The following is a 22141-nucleotide window of genomic DNA, read 5'->3' as shown; positions in this document are numbered from 1 at the left end:
GCTTCCTGGAAGTGATGGTATCAGTTCTCAGGCCTATGTGACAATGCTTAGGTCTATTGATAAGCATGACCTTAATGTTGGGGATAATGTAATGACAAGAGTCAACTCGTATACTTGGACCTATATATTGGACCCCATTTTTGTATCCAACTACTGTGAAATTAGTAGTGGAAGAAAGGATACTCGCTCTACCCTCCAAATATCTTTATCCTTCACAAAAACAAAACAAAAAAAAATACCTTGCCCTTCCTCACTTTTCTGTGACTCCTAAATCATTTAACATATGTGGGAGTTGTTTTCATTTGCTTTAATTCCTGCTAAAGAGAATTTTAATTTCCATTTCAATCACCAGGGGAAAATTTTTTTGAGAGCACCTGCTTTGTACCAGGCCCTAGGGAATAAAGAAATGAACACAACAAACAAAATCCTTATTTTTATGATGCTTACATTCTAACTGTAGAACACTAAAAATAAAACAACAAAATAGCAATTTCTAGCAATAGTATATTCAACTTTGTTTCTAAACTCTAATATAACATTTTTTTAAAAAACTCTCTTTCCCTCCATACATTGCATTCTAGGCCAAGGAGCTTACTAGCCATTCAAAAGTCTTAATAAAATGTGGAGGAGGGTATATGGGGGATAAATGGTGATGGAAGGAGACTTGACTTGTGGTGGTGAACACACAATACAGTATACAGATGATGTGTTGTGGGATTGTGCACCTGAAACCTGTATAACTTTGTTAACCAATGTCACCCCAATAAATTCAATAAGAAGGAAAAATAAATACATAATAAGGAAAATAAAATAAATGTATATGAATTGACCAAATGATTTTATTCCTATGATGTAATCTTTTAGTAGTGATCAGTTGAATGAACTGTTCTTTCAAAGTAGATGCTTGGTTTACCCAGTAATTCCATTGATCAATTATTTGCATGCTAATAGTGCTTTGTGAACATCACAGTATTCAACTCTGCCTTTTTTCACAATATACATTCAGACTGTGACACGGGAGTAATGAACACACACAATGTGGAAGATGATAACCAGGTCAGAACAAGGACTCCCACCGCTCCAGCTGCTCAAGCAATTGTGAACACTACCAGATGGTGAAATGCTTGAGGAAGATATCAAGCATCTCCAGCATAGGATGCACTAAATAAAAGCCTGTGGAATGAAAGAATAGATAAATACATAGGCCCATAGAGTAAAAGCTATCATTGTATGCTCCTTATTGTTCCCTGTGGTTCTGAGGAAATACTTCATCTAATCTTAAACAAACATTTCCCCAGTAATTAAGAAAATTACTTTAAACCAGAGGCATTTTACAAATTATTTTGTAAGTTTACTTCGTACATTAACGATTTTGAGTGACATTTCAGACTATTAGGTCATGTTCGTTGTAGCTGTAAAAATAAGGTCTAGCCCAGCTGGTGTGGCTCAGTGGTAGAGTGTTGACCTATGAATCAGGAGGTCACGGTTCGATTCCCAGTCAGGGCATATGCCTGGAAAAATCAATAAACATATCTTTGTAAAAAATAAGGCCTAAAAAGTAATAGAAAGTGTCTAATACCATTTTCAGCAACATTTTAGTAGTAATATTCTGTTCCTCACACCTTTCAATACAGATATAGACAAAAAGCATATTAGTTAGTCTATTTACCTACTCCTTTTCATTGTTGAAATAAAAATAGACTGAACAAGTGGTCCCATTGATTTTCTGAGTAGGTTTCTTTCTTTTTTTTCTTTTTTTAAAGTATTTCCTCCTTTTTTAAAATTTAAGTTCTTTATTGTTTAAAGTATTACATGAGTCTCCTTTTTCCCCCATTGACCTCTCCCTGGCCACTCCCACCCCCCCCCCCAGCAAATGCCCTCAACCCCCTACTTTCTGTGTCCATTGGTTATGCTCATATGCATACAAGAACTTTGGTTGCTTCTTACCTGTAGGGAGGAGCTATAGGGTTAAGCCTCAGACTCTGACAGGGCCCACAAACAAGTCCAGCTTGGAGGGCAGAGCCCTCCTAGCATAATTAAGCTTAACCTTATAGTCCTCCCTAGTTCCTTCCTAGGTAGCTAATGGGCTGTGGGAGGTGCAGCAAGTGCTGCCAAAACAAGGTGAAACTCACAAGAACATTGTAAACACATTGACCACTACCCTTGTTTTGCTTTGTGTGATCTGACTATAAAATAAAGCTTTGGCTATAAGGCTGGGACTTTCTGTGTCCTCATCCAGGCACGGGAGATCTGCCAAGCCCCCGCTGTATTCTCTTGTCTGTCTTTAATCCTTCACCACCCCTCCTCAGGTTCATCCTTGGCCATGCTGGCGGCACACTTACCCCTTCATCCCCGTCCTTACCTCATAGGTTGGACAGTGTGTTCAATGCTTCTGTGAATCTGGTTCTATTTTGGTTCATCAGTTTATGTTGTTCATTGTATTCCACAAATGAGTGAGATCATGTGATATTTATCTTTCTCCGACTGGCTTATTTCACTTAGCATAATGCTCTTCAGTTCCATCCATGCTATTGCAAATAGTAAGAATTCCTTCTTTTTTATAGCAGCATAGTATTTCATTGTGTAGATGTACCACAGTTTACTAATCCACTCATCTGCTGATGGGCATTTAGGTTGTTTCCAAATCTTAGCTATTGTAAATTGTGCTGCTATGAACATATGGGTGCATATATCCTTTCTGATTGGTGTTTCTCTTTTCTTGAGATATATTCCTAGAAGTGGGATCACTGGGTCAAATGGGAGTTCCATTTTTAGTTTTTTGAGGAAACTCCATACTGTTTTCCAAGTGGCTGCACCAGTCTGCATTCCCACCAGCAGTGCACCAGGGTTCCTTTTTCTCCGCATCCTCGCCAGCACTTGTCGTTTGTTGTTTTGTTGATGATAGCCATTCTGACAGGTGTGAGATGGTACCTCATTCTTTCAAAACTATTTAAGGATCTTCTATAGCTTTCTTTTGAGCACTTTGAAAGATATTACTCAAATTATCCTTCAGTCCAACTTGTTTTACCCTGAGCTTTCATACTTTGTAGATATTTCACTTGTCTTTACATAAACCAATCTCTAAGTTTTAAAGGTGTCTTTTTTCTTGCTGCTTAGACTTGATTCATTACCCATATTATGAAAATTAAGTGATATACTTTACTAGAGGCATGGTGCACAAATTTGTGAATGGGTGGGGTCTAGCTGCCCATTTCAATGGGGGCTGATCGGGGCTTGGCTGGCTGGGGGGAGGGGTTGTGGGAGGTTGGGGGGGGCCTTTCAGGGCGCCGATTGGGCCAGTTGGCCACTGCAGTGTGCATCATAGTGACCAGTCGTTCTGGTCATTCAGGTCATTCCGGTCTCTTGGCTTTTCTAACCTATCTAATAAAAGAGTAATATGCCAATTGACCATCACTCCAACACACAAGATGGCCACCCCCATGTGGTCAAAGATGGCTGCCCCCATGTGGACACAAGATGGCGACCACAAGATGGCCGTCAGGGGAAGGCAGTTGTGGGTGATCAGGCCTGCAGGAGAGGGTAGTTGGGAGAGACCAGACCTGAAAGGGAGGGAAGTTAGGGGCAATCAGGCCTGCAAGGGAGGGCAGTTAGGGGTGACTGGGCCTGCAGGGGAGGGCAGTTGGGGGGGACCAGGTCTGCAGGGGAGGGCAGTTAGGGGCAACCAGGCCTGCAGTGGAGGACAGTTAGGGGCGACCAGGCCGACAGGGGAGGACAGATAGGGGCGACCAGGCCTGCAGGGGAGGACAGTTAGGGGCGACCAGGCTGGCAGGGGAGGGCAGTTAGGGGTGAGAAGGCTGGCAGGGGAGGGTAGTTAGGGGCAATTGGGCCAGCAGGGGAGCAGTTAGGCATCGATCAGGCTGGCAAAGGAGTGGTTAGGGGCAATCAGGCAGGTAGGCAGGTAAGCGGTTGAGAGCCAGCAGTCTTGAATTGTGAGAGGAGTCCCAGATTGGAGAGGGTGCAGGCTGGGCTGAGGGACACACACCCAAACACCCCCCCCCCCGTGCATGAATTTCATGCACCGGGCCTCTAGTATATAGATAATACTTAGTACATTTATACTTAACAATTGGTATAATTATTTTAGAAATAATTAAAATATAAACTTCTCATCAAGTATGTAAATTTTACCAAGTAGGAAAGTGGAGTAACATAATGAAGCCAATAATAAATATCACTATGAGAGGTTGGATCTCAAACTCAAAAGATGAATTCATTGCCTGTGTTTATGTTAAAAAAAGTAATTGTGTGAGTACAGAAGAGGAAGATATAAAAGACAGCCAAAATTTAATTGAAAAAAAGTAAATAGAAGACTTAACAGTGAATTCAGTGGGATCAGCATTGAGATGGGACAGATTAGAAACTAAATCCAGTCTTAGCTCTGCTCATAGAAGTCATGGGAAATTACAGTTGACTGTAATCTAATGTTTCTTAATGTCTATTCAGGAATATTCCTCATCTAAAATCTACGTTTATTTTAATCACCAGCAATGTCTTACATCTCAATGCTTGATCAACTTGACTCACTGAACTGTGTACTGGAACAATTGGAGCTACTTAAGAGTGAGACAAAGTGCTCCACTGAGGAAACCCAAAGAATGAGAATAAGAGAGCAAGTAGAAAATGTGAAATCAATGAGGTGAAAAAGAAGAGCTGAACAAAAGGTAATAAAATACTTTTCAATCAAATACTGATAAAATGCTCTCTTTTATCCAATGGTACATCAAATGCCAGTAATGAAGGACAATATCAAGTCAATGAACTAAGTATATGTATCCGTAGTTCACAACTAACTAAATGGATATCTGCATTTATATTCTCTCCCACTGCCTGGATTAGATATATCATTGCAAGTATATGCATTGTTATTGTTTGCATAACTTCCCGGATGCATGAAATGCTAAGTGGTTAGCATACATGTAGACCCTAATGACACATTTCAACATTATATCATGACTGTGGGTGAAATGGCATGCTATTTATTCTATTTCTTTTTAGAAAGTTAACTTTCATAATATGCATTTTTAGTGAACATGTTATCAATGACATTTTAAAACTTCTATATAAGTCTTTTTCCATTTCAAAAGTTATATACAATTTCCACACAAAAAAAAAGTTCTCCCACTCTCTGAAAAATATATCAGGTATAGTCTATGGCAGTGGTCAGCAAACCGTGGCTTGGCAAACTGCGGCTTGCAAGCCACATGCGGCTCTTTGGCCCCTTGAGTGTGGCTCTTCCACAAAGTACCACAAAATACCACATGCGGGCGTACACGTACATTGCGATTGAAACTTCGTGGTCCATGCGCAGAAGTCGGTATTTTGTGGAAGAGCCACACTCAAAGAAAAGCAGCAATAGAAACTTCTTTCTGGGATTCTTACTTTCTCTAGTCTAACAACAGGATTAATTCAAAGACATGGTACAATATCAAATTCAAGTGCATTAATATTATAATAATAGGGCTCACTTTTAAAAAAAATTACTGAACATTAGAGTACGCATTATTCTCAATGTACTATGGAGTGACAACCTGATAAACCCATTGTAAGTTGAAAATAACTTAAGTAGAGAATGCATTAACCTAAAGCTTAGCCTAGCCTATTTTAAACATGCTCAGAACACTTACATTAACCTACATTTGGGCAAAATCATCTAACATAAACCCTTTTTAAGTTGAAAAATCGTTAAACTGTCATAAGTCATAGACTATCTGTATAATTTAATGGCTGGGTGGCTAAAAGAATTTGATCTTCTTACTCTAATGTGGCATAAGAATTGCCTGTACTTTCAGCATAAAGGTCCAGATGGTGGGAGAATCTAGCTTGAGAAGGATAACAGGCTTCATCATCTGGAAGGAAGTGTGTGACTTACATGTGTTACACATACATAAAGCCTTCATTTCGCTTCTTAGAAATATGTCATCTTTCCATTGTCATCTTTCCTTTCCCCAAAAAAGAAAAAATAGAAGTCCAAAGAGCTGTCTTCATTAAGCATTTAAATCATCCTCAATTACCATAAATACACAGCTATATATACACACATATTTTAGCCACATATATAAAAGAGAATAGACAAGAAAAATTGAGACTATAATTTAAAACTTTAATGTTATCCTTAGATCAGTCCAGAGGTTAATAAAATTTATATGGTTCCTCACAGAATTATTTGATGAAATTTCTCTGATATTATCTCATAAGGTGAGAAATAATGCAATTAAGTTTACTTCTGGGTATCATAGGGTGTTATTGTTTACACCATCCATTAAAACATACAGAGTCCTTTTATAAGAACCCATGAGAAAAATGTTTTTATGATTTCTGTATCAGAAATAGTTCTTATTTTTATCTCACAGACATAATGATTCTTTCAAATGCTTGTTTCTCTGTTCTAGCTACTAGAAGGTCCAAGCTAAAGTATTGATTCCCTTTTACAATGAAAATGACTAATCCTCCATTGGGCTTTATATTATTATTATGACTTCTTCCCTCTTACCTCATGTATGCCTGAAAGTCAACTCAAATTCTCTTTTTTAAAAATTTATTAATCAAAGTACATGTATATAAAAAATAAATAGTACATTAGGATTTTTTTCTTATGTTTTTAAAGGGAACCTTTATAATTCTTTAAAAAATATAAGCTTTTCCTGGTCCTACTCTCAGTGGGATGTCTGTATTACTAAACAAACTTCATTTAGTAATACAAAAGAAAAGATCTTACCAAGATAATTTTATAGACAGTGCAAAGTTAGTTCTATATCACTATTTTTGGTTTCAATCTTTGATCAACAGTTCAATATATCCTTTTTTAAAGTAACATAGCAGATGTTATTTATTTATTTTATTACACTTATTGGGATGACATTGGTTAATAAGATCACATAGGTTTTAAGTGTATATTTCTGTGGTACATGATCTTTATATTGCATTGTGTGCCCACCACCCACAGCCAAATTATCTTCCATCACCATATATTTGGCCCCCTTTTCCCTTTGCTACTCCCTCATCACCTTCTATCTGGTAACTACCATACTATTGTCTGTGTCTATGAGTTTCTGTTTTATATCCCACATATGAGTGAAATCAGATGGTTCTTAGCTTTTTCTGACTGACTGATTTCACTTAGAGTGATAGTCTCAAGGTCCATCCATGTTATCGCAAATGGCAGTATTTCCTCTTTTCTTATAGTTGAGTAGTGTTCCATAGTATTTATGCACCACATCTTTATCCAGTCCTTGCTTTCAGGCTACCACTTGCTTGAATTTCTTCCTGCCATACTAATTGCACATTCCCAATCCCCCCTCTTGTTCTTGAACTCAGTTTTAGAGTTCTCAGCCTTTGGTCTCTTCCCTATCTACTCTCCCTTCCTTGAACTCACATCCAATTTTATAGCTTTAAGTACCATCAATATGCTAGCAAATCTTCATTCTGTACTTCCAACCTAGACAACTCTTCTGAATTCAAGACTCATATATTCAACTGACTGGTCAAAATCTCCACTTGGATTTCTCATAAAGCATTTCAAACTCAGTTTTTCTAAAACCAAAGTCATGATTTTTCTCTCCAAATATGATCCACCTGTAGCCTTCCCAATGTGAGTTGTTGTCAACTTGTTCAATCCTTCCTGTTGTTCAGGCCAAAGCTCTGTAGTTGTATTTGACTCCTCTCTGTCTCTCCCACTCTGTATATAACCTGTCAAGATATTCTATTGGCTCCAGCTTTAAGATAATTACAAAATCCAATCAAGTCTTAGCACTTTTCACCACTATGCAAGCCACCAACCTCTCTCACCTAAGGTTTACTGCCCTAGATCTTGCTTCTAGCCCAGCCTCTCTACAGTCTAGTCATGGCGTAGCCAGAGTGAGTGTTTTAAAACATGTTAAATCATATCACCTCTTAGCTTCAACCCATATAGTGATTCTCCATTTCACTTACAATAGATCCAAAGTTGTTACAATGTCCCAAAAGACTCTACAAGTTCTAGCCACTCCATTGCTTCTCTGACTTCATCTCTATTTCCCTCTCCCCAACTCAGCCCCTTTACACTGGCCTCCTTGCTGTGCAGGCACCCTCATTGCCTCAGGGCTTGTGTTTAAAACTATTTTTCTCTGCTTAGAATACTCTTCCCCTAAATATGTCTTGTCAACTTCCTCACCTCTTTAAGTTTTACCATTTTTAAGAATTTCATCTACTCAATGACAACCAATTTAATACTACATCCTTCCACCTTCCTCCTGCTTGCCTTTCATATCTTCTCATCTCTTTTCTGCTCTAGTTTTATTTTTTTCCACAGCACATATCAAATTGTAACACAAAATATAATCCATTCATATATTGTGTTTCTTGTTTTTCTCTCCCATCACTAGAATAGAATGTCTGGAAGGATAAGGATCTTTGTTTTGGGCTTTGATGTGTTCCAAGAATCTAGAACAGAACTCAGAAATAGTAGGTTCTCTTTAAATAGGTCTTGGCTAAATTGATAAAGGTGTACCATTTGATTAAGGAATTATATTCCTGTGAGAATTTAACAAAATATACTAACATAGCCAAACAACACTGCTTTGAACATTCTTATATTTGTCCCCTTATGGAGTTATATGAATATTTCTTAGGCATTTATGCCTGTTTTTGAATTGTGAATTCATGATTTGTATTATATGTATGTGATTCCACTTTTGTTACCATTATTTCACTTTCTTTTAAGGGAATAAGAATGTTAAAGCATTTCCCTAAGGATTCTTACCAAACATTTTTAAAACACAATTTTTTAACTTTGTTACTCATTATAACATACTAATTTGCCATCCACATCACCTCACTGTGAATGGCAGTAGAGACTGAGGAATCTAAACCAAAGAGGACTTTATTCAATGTTTTTGGCCAAACTACAATTCACAATCTTGAGAACTTGATGGTCACCCAAACCCAGGCAAATTTCCTTTAACTGTATGTTTTTTTCCAGTACACTACTCTGATGCACAAGAACAAAATGACATAGGCCAATTTATGGAATTTTCTGAATATTCTTCATAACAGTGTGATTATGTATAATTAAAAGAAAATCTGAAATATATGCTCAGTCTCTAAAACCAGAAGAAAAAAATGCCCTATGTCCTCACTTGAATCCACACTTTTTGCATGAAATAAAAGCCATAATTGTATTTTCAATCTGCTACCTTTTTAAAGGCTATGAATAAATATGATTAAAGCTGTCAGACATCCGTAAGTTGAAATCCAAATTGTGAGCCCAAATCAAGAGCCTTTCATTTTCTGCATTAATGAAGGGGAACACCAGCATGTAACACAGTGAATAATACATTCACATAAATCCATTCACATACATACTGATCAGTATTGACACATACTGTTCAGTATCTTTCATATCTTTTCCTTCCATTCTATTTTATTGTCACTACTCCCTGCAGTTCAGGTTCCCATCACTTTCCACCAGTTTCAGGACAATTGTGCCTTCTCTTTTTCCTTGCAGACTTTACAGAGCCCTCTTCTTTAATTAAAAAAAAACCAAGTATCATTTTCACCTATAAACACCTATGATTAAAAACATTCTCTCTGGCTTTCACAGTCCTCTAGGATCAAGCCTCAACATATGTATTCAAGTTTCCTTCCCATTATCCCATTAGCATCACCATGAGTATATAACTTCAATTAGGGTGGTTCCTTATTATAACAACTAGAGGCCCAGTGCACAAAATTTGTGACCTGGCTCATCTTCATGGAAAATACCATCGCCCTCCAGACCACAATCCTTCACATATTCACATAGGTCTATTGATGTTTTTCAGTGTTATTTCCTTTAGTTTTATTTAGTTTATGATCATTTGCCTTGTTTATTTTTGCCATGAAAGACAAAGCAAACCATCTTTTGTCCTTAAAAACTTATATTTTATAGTTATAGTGCTAATGGACAGTTAGTGAAATCATTATAGTATCTATGGCATTTTTTTCATTTTTAAATTACATTTATTGGGGGACTTTGGTTAATAAAATTTGTATAGATTTCAAGTGTACAATTCTATACATCATCTATATATGGTATTGTATGCTTGCCATCTAAAGTCAAATCTCATTTCATCACCATATGTTTGGCCCCCTTTACCCTTTACTACTTCCCCAACCCCCCTTTCCCTCTGTTGTCTGTGTCTGTGAGTGTTTGTTTAACTTGTTTGTTCATTTGTTGCCTTCAGTTTTATATTCTATACTAGAGGCCTGGTGCACGAAATTCGTGCATGGGGGGGTGTTTCCCCCAGCCCAGCCTGCACCCTCTCTAATCTGGGACCACTTGAGGGATGTCCGACTGCCCTCTCACAATCCAGGACTGCTGGATCCCAACTGCTCGCCTGCCTGCCTGCCTGCTTGATCACCCCCTAACCACTCCCCTGCCAGTCTGATCTATGCCTACCTGCTCCCCTGCTGGCCCAATTGCCCCTAACTGCCCTCCCCTGCCAGCCTGGTCACCCCTAACTGCCCTCCCTTTCAGGCCTGGTCGCTCCCAACTGCCCTCTCCTGCTGGCCTGATCACCCACAACTGCCCTCCCCTGCCAGCCATCTTGTGTCCACATGGGGGCGGCCATCTTGTGTGTTGGAGTGATGGTCAATTTGCATATTACCTCTTTATTATATAGGAGGATGAAAAGAATCATGTGGTTCTTAACTTTTTCCACCTGACTTATTTCACTTAGCATGTTATTTTCAAGATCAATCCATGTTGTTACAAATGTTAGTATTTCATTTTTATATGTACCTCATCTTTTTTGTCCAATCTATCAAAGGATACTTTGGTCATTACCATGGAGATAGCTAAAGTATATTGTAAATATTTACAACTTTTTATTTTCCTGATGCCTCAACATTCTCCATAAACAGACTGTAAGCACCCTGCCCAGGCAACTAGGTTTCCCATTGCAACAAGGTTGGTCCCTGACACAAGTTCCCCTTTCCCTCCCCTGACTCTGACTAGGTGACATTCAAACATCAATAATACTCCACCCTGACTCCCAATAAAGGTACATGCCCACAGGCCCTCTCCTTGGCCTTGGCCTTGGCTCCTTACCTACGTGGTTGAGCCCACTCCCTTGGAGCTCCTTCCATATGGCCCCTTGTGTGGCATGCCATGCCTCCCTCTTCTAGGACCTATGACTCATAAAGCACTTTTACTTTCATATGCCTCTTCACCTCTCAATAGTATTATCCCATGTTCATACCTAAATGATCATCAAAAAACTTCATAATTATTCCTTACAATAAATTTGTCAATTTAAACTTCTCCATGTACATTACTAATTACCTCATGATCAGCATCATAGAGTGATACAATGTGTTATCTAACTGAGTGTTAAATTCTTGCTACTCTCAATAAGCTTACATCTGGAAGAAATAATACAATATAGATGCTCATTATAAATGTATTAAATGATTGCTTCCATGTATCCATGCATGAGTGAAAAAATTACAAAATGTTAGATACCACAGAAATGTTATACTTAGAGAATAATTTTTCTTAAAAATGTTTTATTCTTCTAATGTATTTAATAAGAAAAGCATATACCTATAATTCAAGCCATATCTTTACTTTTGACACTTAATTATTATGTACCAGATACCATTTGAATAACATAAAAATAACTTAATCCTCATAATAACTCCAAGGTAGGTTAATGTTCCCATTTCATGGATGAGAAAGCTGAGGCACAACTGCCTCAAAATCTCATAACTCATAAGTGACTGAGTGAGGATTCAAACCCAGACAGGCTCCAAAGGCTATGCTCTTAGTGACTATGCAATTTTGAGATTTTATCTCTGTATGATATTTTATTTTAAAAACTAGAGGCCAGGTGCACGAATTCGTGCATGGGTGTGGTTCCTCAGCATGGCCTGCAGGGATTGGGCCAAAACTGGCAGTCCAATGCCACCTGCCACTCCTGCCTGCTGCTCCCGCTCATCCTGGTCCCACAGCGCCTACCATGGGCTCGTGCCCAGTCAGTCCTGATTGAGACTGCAGCGGAGCTTGCCAGCAGTGAGCCCTACATCTGGCGCCCATCCTGAGGGGGCAGGGGGCCAGAATGCAATCAGCCCTCCAGGTGGGCAGTGGGATGCCCTTGCCAGCCCAAGTTCCGGATCTGTCCCACTGACGTTTGCGCAGGTTGTCGGGAGCCACCTGGCGGCCACTTTTATTAGTTTCTTCCTTGCAGAGCCTCTAGGGAGGGGAAGCGGCCACAGTGCCTGAGGCCAACTTCCAGGAGGCCAGTGGCACTGTTGGAATTGTGCTAGTGGCACTGGTCCATAGGTGCCTGGCCCGTTCTCTGAAGATTGAGCCTGCAGGACTACTGAGGGAGTGAGTGGCTGTCACTGGGCTGGTGGGCTGCCAGGATGGGTCAGTCAGCTGAGCGTCTGCCCCCTGGTGGTCAGTGCATGTCATAGCGACAGGTTCTTCTATCTATATAAAAGCCTAAGTTGGTTACTTAGGCTTTTATATAGATAGATAAAATATAAAATGTCACCTAATGTTTAATACATCCTCTTCACAAAATGCAACTAAAGCAGGTTTCTCGCCGAAACAGGTTTGGCTCAATAAAATATATTTAAAAAAATAAAATAAAATGAATAAAGCAGGTTTCTCACTACCCATGCCATGGATTTTTGAAAACTTTAAAACTCAAATAGAAATTGTTAATGAGTTTTCTATAAGTAAAAGTGTTTTTAAGGTCTTATTTAACAGTCTGGCTCTCAAAGAGTTGAAGAATGCCCTTAAATTCCCTCAACATAAGACAATTAATGCATCAAAGATAAACCAATTTCAGCTTTCATGATTAAGCAAATGCTACCAAAAATTCCTCTGAGCCTTGTTTGCATTTACATTATACTACTGGTATGTATATTTGTATTTGCATCATATTATTGCAAAATAATTTACCCTGCAAGACACATTTCACCTGACAGATTTGGTACAAAATAGATTTAGAGAAGCTCAATTTTTTTTATCATAAATATAGCAGAAAACAATTAAAGTCACTCCCATCCAATTGAGAAATATTATGCTTGTTAGTTTAATGTGTCTTTGAATTTGAACAAAATATGTAAAATAGTCAAAGATAGTCATTTGCTATTTCTGCCCATGCTTTTGATTGGCTTGTATAGTCCATGGTTAGAGTGTCCTGCTGTTTCTAGCCACGCTCTTGACTGGCTTGTGCAGCAAACACGATTTTTATACCCAGCAACCATCTCCACCCTATCCCAATCTTCCTTATTAAAACTCCAATTTTGTTGAGGTGGCAACATGCTCAGGAAGTGAGGGTTGGTGGGGGGAACTTCAGGGTGTTCATCATGATTGGTCCCAGCCTATCACTGTTCTCCCTTCCCCTCCCCAGGCCCTTGTTAGAGAGTGGTTTGGCAGTAGGCATGTCATCTAATTCTGAGCAGTGAGGTGCAAAGGGAAGTCTGCTGGAATCTCCTGGGACAAAATTTGTACCCTGTATAAAAGAAAGACGCAAAGCCTTGGCACCCCTGAATGTTAAATCAGCCCCGAAACTGCCTGTCTCTGAACTTCATATAAAATTATCTCTATCACCAAAACTGCATTTAGTCTGATAGTCAAGACAGAAGTACTCTAGCTCTGGCCAGTGTGGCTAAGTTGGTTGACCATTGTCCCATACACCAAAAGGTCACTGGTTTGATTCCTGGTCAGGGCACATTCCCCAGGTTGTGCACTAGATCCCCAATAGGAGGCAACCGATGGATGGTTCTCACTCATCAGTGTTTCTCTCTCTCCCTCTCCCTTCCTCTCTCTTTCTCTGTAAATTCAATAAAAACATATTTTTTAAAGTACTCTGATTCATATATCTCACTTGACTTGCTCTTCTATCTGCAAGGCCATTGTCAAAGTATGTGCATACTACTGTACCCTAACATTGACATTAGCATAATCTCTCCTCATAGTTACCTGATTTTCTTTGGAAGGTATTTCAATGTAAATTACATTGATTTAAATGAAAATGTAATAATTAGGGGGTAAAATATATGTTGGGAATTTTTTATGTCTAAGGATTAAGCTGTCCCAATAAGCAAGAAATGTAGCAAATTCCCTGATTATACTCATTCAGATTATACAAGTGTTCGGAAATAAGGTCATATTTTTTGCAAAGCACTTGCACAAATCCCTGTGAGCACACAATTTTCCTTCTCCAAATACTGAAGCATACTTACCTCCTGCAGATACTGAGGGAACTGACAAATAGCTTCTGACAAATAAGCAACTATTCTATAGCAACATGACACTGGGAAACATATACTGTGCCAAATAGCATTTAATATTGAAGAAAAGACACTAAATTTTCACATTGGAGGTCAAGTTTATGTACTTAATGATATCACATTTGGGGAAAAGCTTTCCTCTTCCTTTTCCTTTTATAATACCCTCGTAACAGCCTCAATCAGAAATCCCAGGGGAAACTAAAGGATATGCAGTGGCAGCCTTAAATTAGAAAATTGTTCCCTGGCTGGACCTCTCACTGAGTTTACTAGGACTGTGTTCTTCAATCTGAAGAGACAACAGTGGTTCCAGAAGACGTGCAGAGACTATAATAGGCCCAAGTTTGGAAACAGGAAGGAGAATGCAAGGTCATTCAAACATGAAATAAATATTGTTAGAATGTGTATCAGTGAGGAAACTACTGCATATTTGAGTAGGAAGGTAATTCAGTATAAATTCCAGATAGATAAAAAGTGTTGTCTAAAATCCATAAAGCATAATTTTAAAAAACAACATCTAAAGGAAGATTGGAGAAAACCATGTAGCAATCAACAGATCATTGGGCTGATGGCAGTAGCCAGGCAGGAGTGAATAGAGATTCAAAACAGAACTTGAGTGAAGCTACATTCCCAGGTAGGAGTAAGTCTATCCTATATCACTTCAGTGTACAACTTGAGAATTTCAAAATACAATATCCAACAGAGACTTAACAAGAATTCGAACACTAGGATTGATCCCTTAGGCTCATACAACATTTATGTTACTATCACAATAAGCCCCTCACACAGATACAAAAACATTAAACATCCATTAAATACTTGCTATCAACTGCCCACTTCTTCAAAGGGGATTTCACTTTTATCCTGAACAGATGGCAAACCTATCACAGTGTGTTCTTTATGACTGAGCATAATAAACACTGTCTGATTAAATCATTCTGAAACCAATTAAAATCTCAACATTTACTTTGGTAAAACATATCTACAAGAAGAAAGTAAACATGAGCAAACATATTCAGTTTGTTGCCCCATCTCCTGATAAAAATTAGACATAAGACAATGAGTTAATAGAAGAAATAATTTACCTCACTTTGGCTGTCCATTTCCACCTTATCTCTCAATTAAAGGGCAATTGGCCAGCAATGCCAGAATTCCTTTCTCAAATATGTACACACACACACACACACACACACACACACACACACACACACCTAATTCTAAAGCCTGTATTCCTATTACAGAACATAAGTAAATAGAGCTGATGTTATTCCAGCACAAATCTGGGCTCAACTTACCTTGGAGCCAAAATATTGAAAACTTCCTATGTATCAGGCACTATAATATGTGACTACCATATATTCTTTCATTTTCTCTCCATAACAACCTATTAGGAAGCTACTAATTATTATACCATTTTACAGATCGAGAAACTCTCTATGAGGCTAAGCAACTTTCCCATCACAAAGTAGTATGTGGAAGAGCCAGCCTTTGTGTCCATGAGTTTTCATTCCAGTAGATATGCTTGAAACTACTACTCTTTATTTCATCTCTAAGAGAGAATATGTTTTTCTAAACCCTTTTAGAGAAATAAAATTAAAGGGGAAGTTCTTTAAATCTAAGTATTTCTAGAACAAATTATTTTTATTCATTGCATCAAACTACTGAAATACCATTCACAAATCATTCTCATTTCTTCATTAAAGCATAATGAGAAAATATTTCTAACTCAAATTACTATATATACTTAAAAGAAATAAAAAATGACTCTATAAATATTCTATAATTCAGAGTAGTTAAAAGGGTAGATTTTAAATATTAATATTTTAGGTTTTCCATACATACTATAAAATATGAATTAGAAATAGTACAAATGTTATATTAAAATGTAAATGAGAACCTGATATATCTGAAATTCATCACCAGAAATACATGTATTATTGATACATGACCTAACTATCTATGAATCTAGGTGCTTGACAAAGCCATTTACAGGCATGGCCCCAATTGGGATGGGGGACTTTCAGTATTAAATTGGAGAAGGCCCAGGTAAACTGCCTCAAAATGGTTATCCTAATTCTGGAAGAGGATCAGGTGCCATGGAAAGCCACTGTCCAGGAAAGACACAAATATCTGGAAAACATCCTTATGATGAAAAATGCATATGAAATTGTATACTTTCTTGTGAAACTGGGCAATTTTAATTGTTTCTGTTTTATCAGGCCCCAAATTTTTCCTAGAGCTGGAGAACAACTGAAAAAAAATCTTTCTATTCCAGGGACATTATTTTGTGATATATATAAATATTTGAATAGTCAAATATAACAAAGTTTCTCCTCTCAGCCTTGCTTGATCTGAGAGATCATCCAAAGTTATCATCTTTCTAAGCACTTGTAATTGGCACATGCAATATTTACTACTTGAACACATATTTTATGCATACTCTAATTAGGGGGATGATAACTACAAATTCATCAAATATATGATATTTTGCTTAAAATTGTCTCATCATGGTGCATCGGAGGAAATGTTCTGTCATGCATAGCCAAAATGGCAACGTTTATATTTTATTGCTGATATTTACTAGATGATAGCAAAGACATTTCCATTAATTTAAGGCTGAATTTAACAGATTTCACTATTTTGTGGCCATGACAAATGAAACTAAGTTTAGACTCAGCCTTTTTATAAATCTGTCCCAGTGGCAACAAACTAAATGAGGCAAACAAATTAATTAATGTTATTAAATTATTATTGGGTTTTTATCAAGTTAATCACAAGTAGAAGAAAAATAAATTAAAATGCAAAAAGAAATTGCATTTTTAAATATGGCATGGGTCTTAACAAAATAATATTAAATAAGAGACATCCTAAAATATTACATACAGCACACCTTCCTAGAGAGTTAAAAACAATTAATAAAAACCATACTTTTAAAGGAATACATGCAAACCAATAGAACCATATAAAGAGGAAATAAAGAAATGATTATCGCAAAAATCAGGTGGGAAGGAGTATGATACCAGGTGGATGGATTGAAGGGGAACATATGTTTAGTTTGAGTTCAGTGTTCATAGTGCCTATTATAATATTTTACTAGAAAAATGAATAAATACATAAATAAATGAAAGCAAGATATGCCCTGAAAGTGAAGAGAGTGTGCCATGTAATTAGAATAACAATTTTTCCAATTCTGAGCTTTTAAAGCCTGGTACTGGCACAGGGACAGACGTATAGAACAATGGAATAGAATAGAGAACCCAGAAATCGACCCAAACCACTATGCTCAATTAATATTTGACAAAGGAGGCAAGAACATACAATGGAGTCAAGACAGTCTCTTCAATAAATGGTGCTGGGAAAATTGGACAGATACATGCAAAAAGATGAAACTAGACCACCAACTCACACCATACACAAAGATAAACTCAAAATGGATAAAGGACTTAAATGTAAGACGGGAAACCATAAAAATACTAGAGGAATCCAAAGGCAGCAAAATCTCAGACATATGCCAAAGCAATTTCTTCACCGATACAGCTCCTAGGACAATGGAAACTAAAGACGAAATAAACAAATGGGACTACATCAAAATAAAAAGCTTCTGCACAGCAAAAGAAACCATCAAAAAAACAACAAGAAAGCCCACGGCATGGGAGAACATATTTGCCAATGTTATCACTGATAAGGGTTTAATCTACAACATTTACAGGGAACTCTTCCAACTTAACAAAAGGAAGATAAACAACCCAATCAAAAAATGGGCAACAGAACTGAATAGATACTTTTCGAAAGAGGACATAAGGAAGGCCAAGAGACATATGAAAACATGCTCAAAGTCACTAATCATCCGAGAGAGGCAAATCAAAATGACAATGAGGTACCATCTCATACCTATCAGAATGGCTATCATCAACAAATCAACAACTGACAAGTGCTGGCAAGGATGCGGAGAAAAAGGAACCCTCATGCACTGCTGGTGGGTATGCACATTGGTGTAGCCACTGTGGAGAACAGTATGGAGTTTCCTCAAAAAACTAAAAATGGAACTCCCATTTCACCCAGTGATCCCACTTCTAGGAATATATCCAAGAAACTAGAAACACCAATCAGAAAGGATATATGCACCCCTATGTTCATAGCAGCACAATTTACCATAGCTAAGATTTAGAAACAGCCTAAGTACCCATCAGTAGATGAATGGATTAGAAAACTGTGGTACATCTACACAATGGAATACTGTGCTGTGGTAAAAAGGAAGGAATTCTTACCATTTGCAACAGCATGGATGGGACTGGAGAGCATTATGCTAAGCGAAATAAGCCAGTCAGAGAAAGATAAATACCACATGATCTCACTCATTTGTTAAATATAATGAACAACATAAACTGATGAACAAAAACAGCTCCAGAGACAGAGAAGCATCAATCAGATGCTCAAACCTCAGAGGGAAGGTAGGGGAGGGTGGGGGTTAGGGGGAGAAATCAACCAAAGGACTTGTATGCATGCATATAAGCCTAACCAATGGACACAGACACCGGGTGGGGGGAGGTGAGGGCATGAGTGAGGGGGTAGGGGGTCAATGGGGGGATAAGGACACATATGTAATACCTTAGTCAATAAAGAAAAAAAGAATCTAAAAGAATAATAAAATAGTATACTATAGGCTTATCACTCATTTAAATCTTAACTGCTAGAGTCAAAGAGTTGAAAAATCCAAAATAATCTTTCTGTCTCCTTTTTTTCCTTCTCCATTTCAACCTATATGTCTCTGATACATTCTCTCAGAATTTCAAAGCTTCATACTGTCCACAGAATAAAGATCAAGGCAAGAGCCCCTTTGACGCAGACTGGTTCTGCCTTCTCCCTTCCCTCATTGCTTCCTTCATTGAAAGCCACACTCCTGCTCATGCTAGTCCTGATCCTGTCCTTCACCATTTCCTTCCAGACCAAGTCCTATGACCTTGTAAGGCCTACACAAGGGCCTCCACATCCACAAATAACCTGGTCTAAAATCTGTTTCCATTCTGTGCCCCAGAGCATAGTGTATGTACCGTTGTAATCAAATTTACCAGATAATAAGTTGAATTTATTTGATTTTGTATTGCTAATTTAGAAAAGTTGTATTAATTCTATTAATGAGGTAATAAACAATTTTGGAAGAAAGGAAATATGACCAAAGCATATGCAATGCCTTCATAAAGGTTATAGTATAGAATCATTTATATTGTTGTACTAGTAGATAATGAAAGCAACAGTATCAATCGAGTTTACCTTTGTATGCTTTCTAGTACTTACCACACAGAAGATAATTAACTGATATTACTTTCAAATCTACCCATGTATTTTTTTTACTTCAGAACCCATTGACTTCCATGTCATCCTTCATTTTATATCTTTCCTATGATCATGTCTGAATAAATACTAAAATTGTTTTGAGTCCCTTTATGTTCTCACTATAACATTTGTTAATAAAAAATTTACATAAACCAAAAATGAACATTCTACTTGCAAAATTTGGAATTTTTTTGCCAGCATTAAGACTTCAGAGCTGAAATCAGACTCACCATCCTAGGCAATGCTTGTTCTCAGTTTGAGAGAAGAGGAGCTCAGCTCACTGGAGGCTGTTTGTAGCTCTCTTTTTATCTGTAGTGCCAGTAATTACAAGTGGCAAGGGCCTCTGAGCCTGTGGTTATTGGTCTTCATCCCTGGTTTTTAAAAAGAGAGAGACACTATAACAAATTATGCCGTGGTCATACACCCTAAACAGTTTTTCATTCATTATTATTGGTAAAAATTTACCTATATCACTTCAAATTAAATAGAAATAAGTAACCACTGTTTAAAAGAACAAAATATGTCTCTTCATCAAGCATGAAGTATAGACAAACAATAAATGGACATATGAAACATCCCTAGGGTTGATCACATTTACCCTGTAATTCAAAATTGAGGAACGAATTTTCATGGCTCAAGAGGGAAACTAAATCTCTCCCTATGTTTATTTTTCCTATCTTTACATTACCTAACTCCAATTAACATAAAGGTTTGTACTGGCTAAAAATAAATATGCCCTCAAACTCCATTGCAGACATGGGTGGCCATGTGACACAGTTCTTATGAATGAAACAAAAATGTCCTGAGTAGAGCTTTCACAAACATACTAGTTCTCTATGTAAAAAAAGGGGAAAAAAGAATAGGACACATACCTTTTTCTCCTTGTCCTTCCCCTCTTCAAGCTATAGCCTAGGGTACAGTCAAAGTTGGTACAGAATTTTCTGACCATAAGAATAAATGCTAGAAGGGTCATAGGTTCAAATGCTAGAAGAAACCCAGCCACTTCTTTGACCAGCTGTTTTGGTCTGAATGCCTAGTTCTAGACTCTGGTCATTTATATATATAAAAGCCAAAGTGACCGAACAGACAACTGGTCAACCAGTTGCTATATGTGCACTGACCACCAGGGGGCAGACACTCAATGCAGGAGCTGCCCCTGGTGGTCATTGTGCTCCCACAGAGGGAGCACCACTCAGCGAGCTTACTGAGTGGTGGAGGTGGCAGGCACAGTGGGGCTGGGATGAGCAGAGCAGCACAGGCTCCTCCCCAGCTGCCTGCCACTTCTCACACTACTACATCCCTCAGGGGATGTCAGATTGCTGGTTTTGTCCCAATCTGAGAGGGCACAAGCCAAGCTGAGGGACCCCACTGGTGCATAAATCCGTGCACCAGGCCTCTAGTCCTATATAATAAAAGGGTAATATGCAAATAGACCGAATGGCAGAACAACCGAACTACCAAAGCATAACATGCTGATGATATGCTAAGGCTGCTCAACCGCTCGCTATGATGTGCACTGACCACCAGGGGGCAGATGCTCCGACTGGTAGGTTAGCTTGCTGCTGGGGTCTGGCCGGACGGTACTGAGCGAGATGGGCCTTACACACCCTGGAGCCCTCCCGCGGTCCCTCCCCAGCCCGATCATGCACTGGTGGGGTCCCTAGCCTGCCTGCACCCTCTCACAATCCGGGACCCCTCGGGGGATGTTGGAGAGCCAGTTTCAGCCTGATCCTGCAGGCCACTCCCCTTGAGAGGGCGCCAGACACGGGGCTCATGGCTGGCAAGCACTGCTGCAGCAGCACGAGCCTCTCCCAGATCTGGACTGATTGAACACGAGCCCGTGGCAGGCATAGTGGGGCCGGGATGAGCAGGAGCTGCAGGCGGCATTGGACTGGGTTTCAGCCTGATCCCTGCAGGCTACCCAAAGAGACTCCACCCATGCACAAATTCATGCACCAGGCCTCTAATATGAGAATAAAAGGCTATCTGGTTAAGCCACTGTGATGCTTTTTCCTACTTTAGCCTAAAGCAATTTTGACTCAACATCCCTGCTTACTGGCCATACTAGACTGGGTTCACTTCCTGTTCAAAGAGTGAATAAAAAACACAAAGTGTGAAGATTAGAAAATTTTTCTTTAACATAAAAGAACATAGCTTCAAGAATAGATTATTTTAAAGGATACTGCAGGAAATGAGATTTTAGAAAAATTGTCTTTTGTTCACAATAAAATTCAAAGTGTAGACCTTTGAAATAAGAGCTGAGAGATGAAAGGATAACACAACATACTGATATGAAAAAGAATCTGGCTAGGAGGAAAGTTGAAATAAAAAGGAAATAAATTAAAAGTAAAATGGTAAAATTAATATCTTCATGAGATTAGAATCACTCATGATTATATTCACTAAAGAACAAAGCTAATGCTGCTGAAAATGGAATAGTAATGTGTAGAACAAATTTGAGCAGCTGCCTCCAATATATAAAAATGAGCAGAGATTAAAATCATGACAGAAGAAAAAGTAGATGTAG

The sequence above is a fragment of the Myotis lucifugus genome, unplaced genomic scaffold (genome assembly GCF_000147115.1).
Source record: "Myotis lucifugus unplaced genomic scaffold, Myoluc2.0 scaffold_201, whole genome shotgun sequence".
In the NCBI taxonomy this organism is placed as follows: domain Eukaryota; kingdom Metazoa; phylum Chordata; class Mammalia; order Chiroptera; family Vespertilionidae; genus Myotis; species Myotis lucifugus.
The sequence above is the reverse complement of the archived record's forward strand: the minus strand, read 5'-3'. Positions refer to the sequence as shown.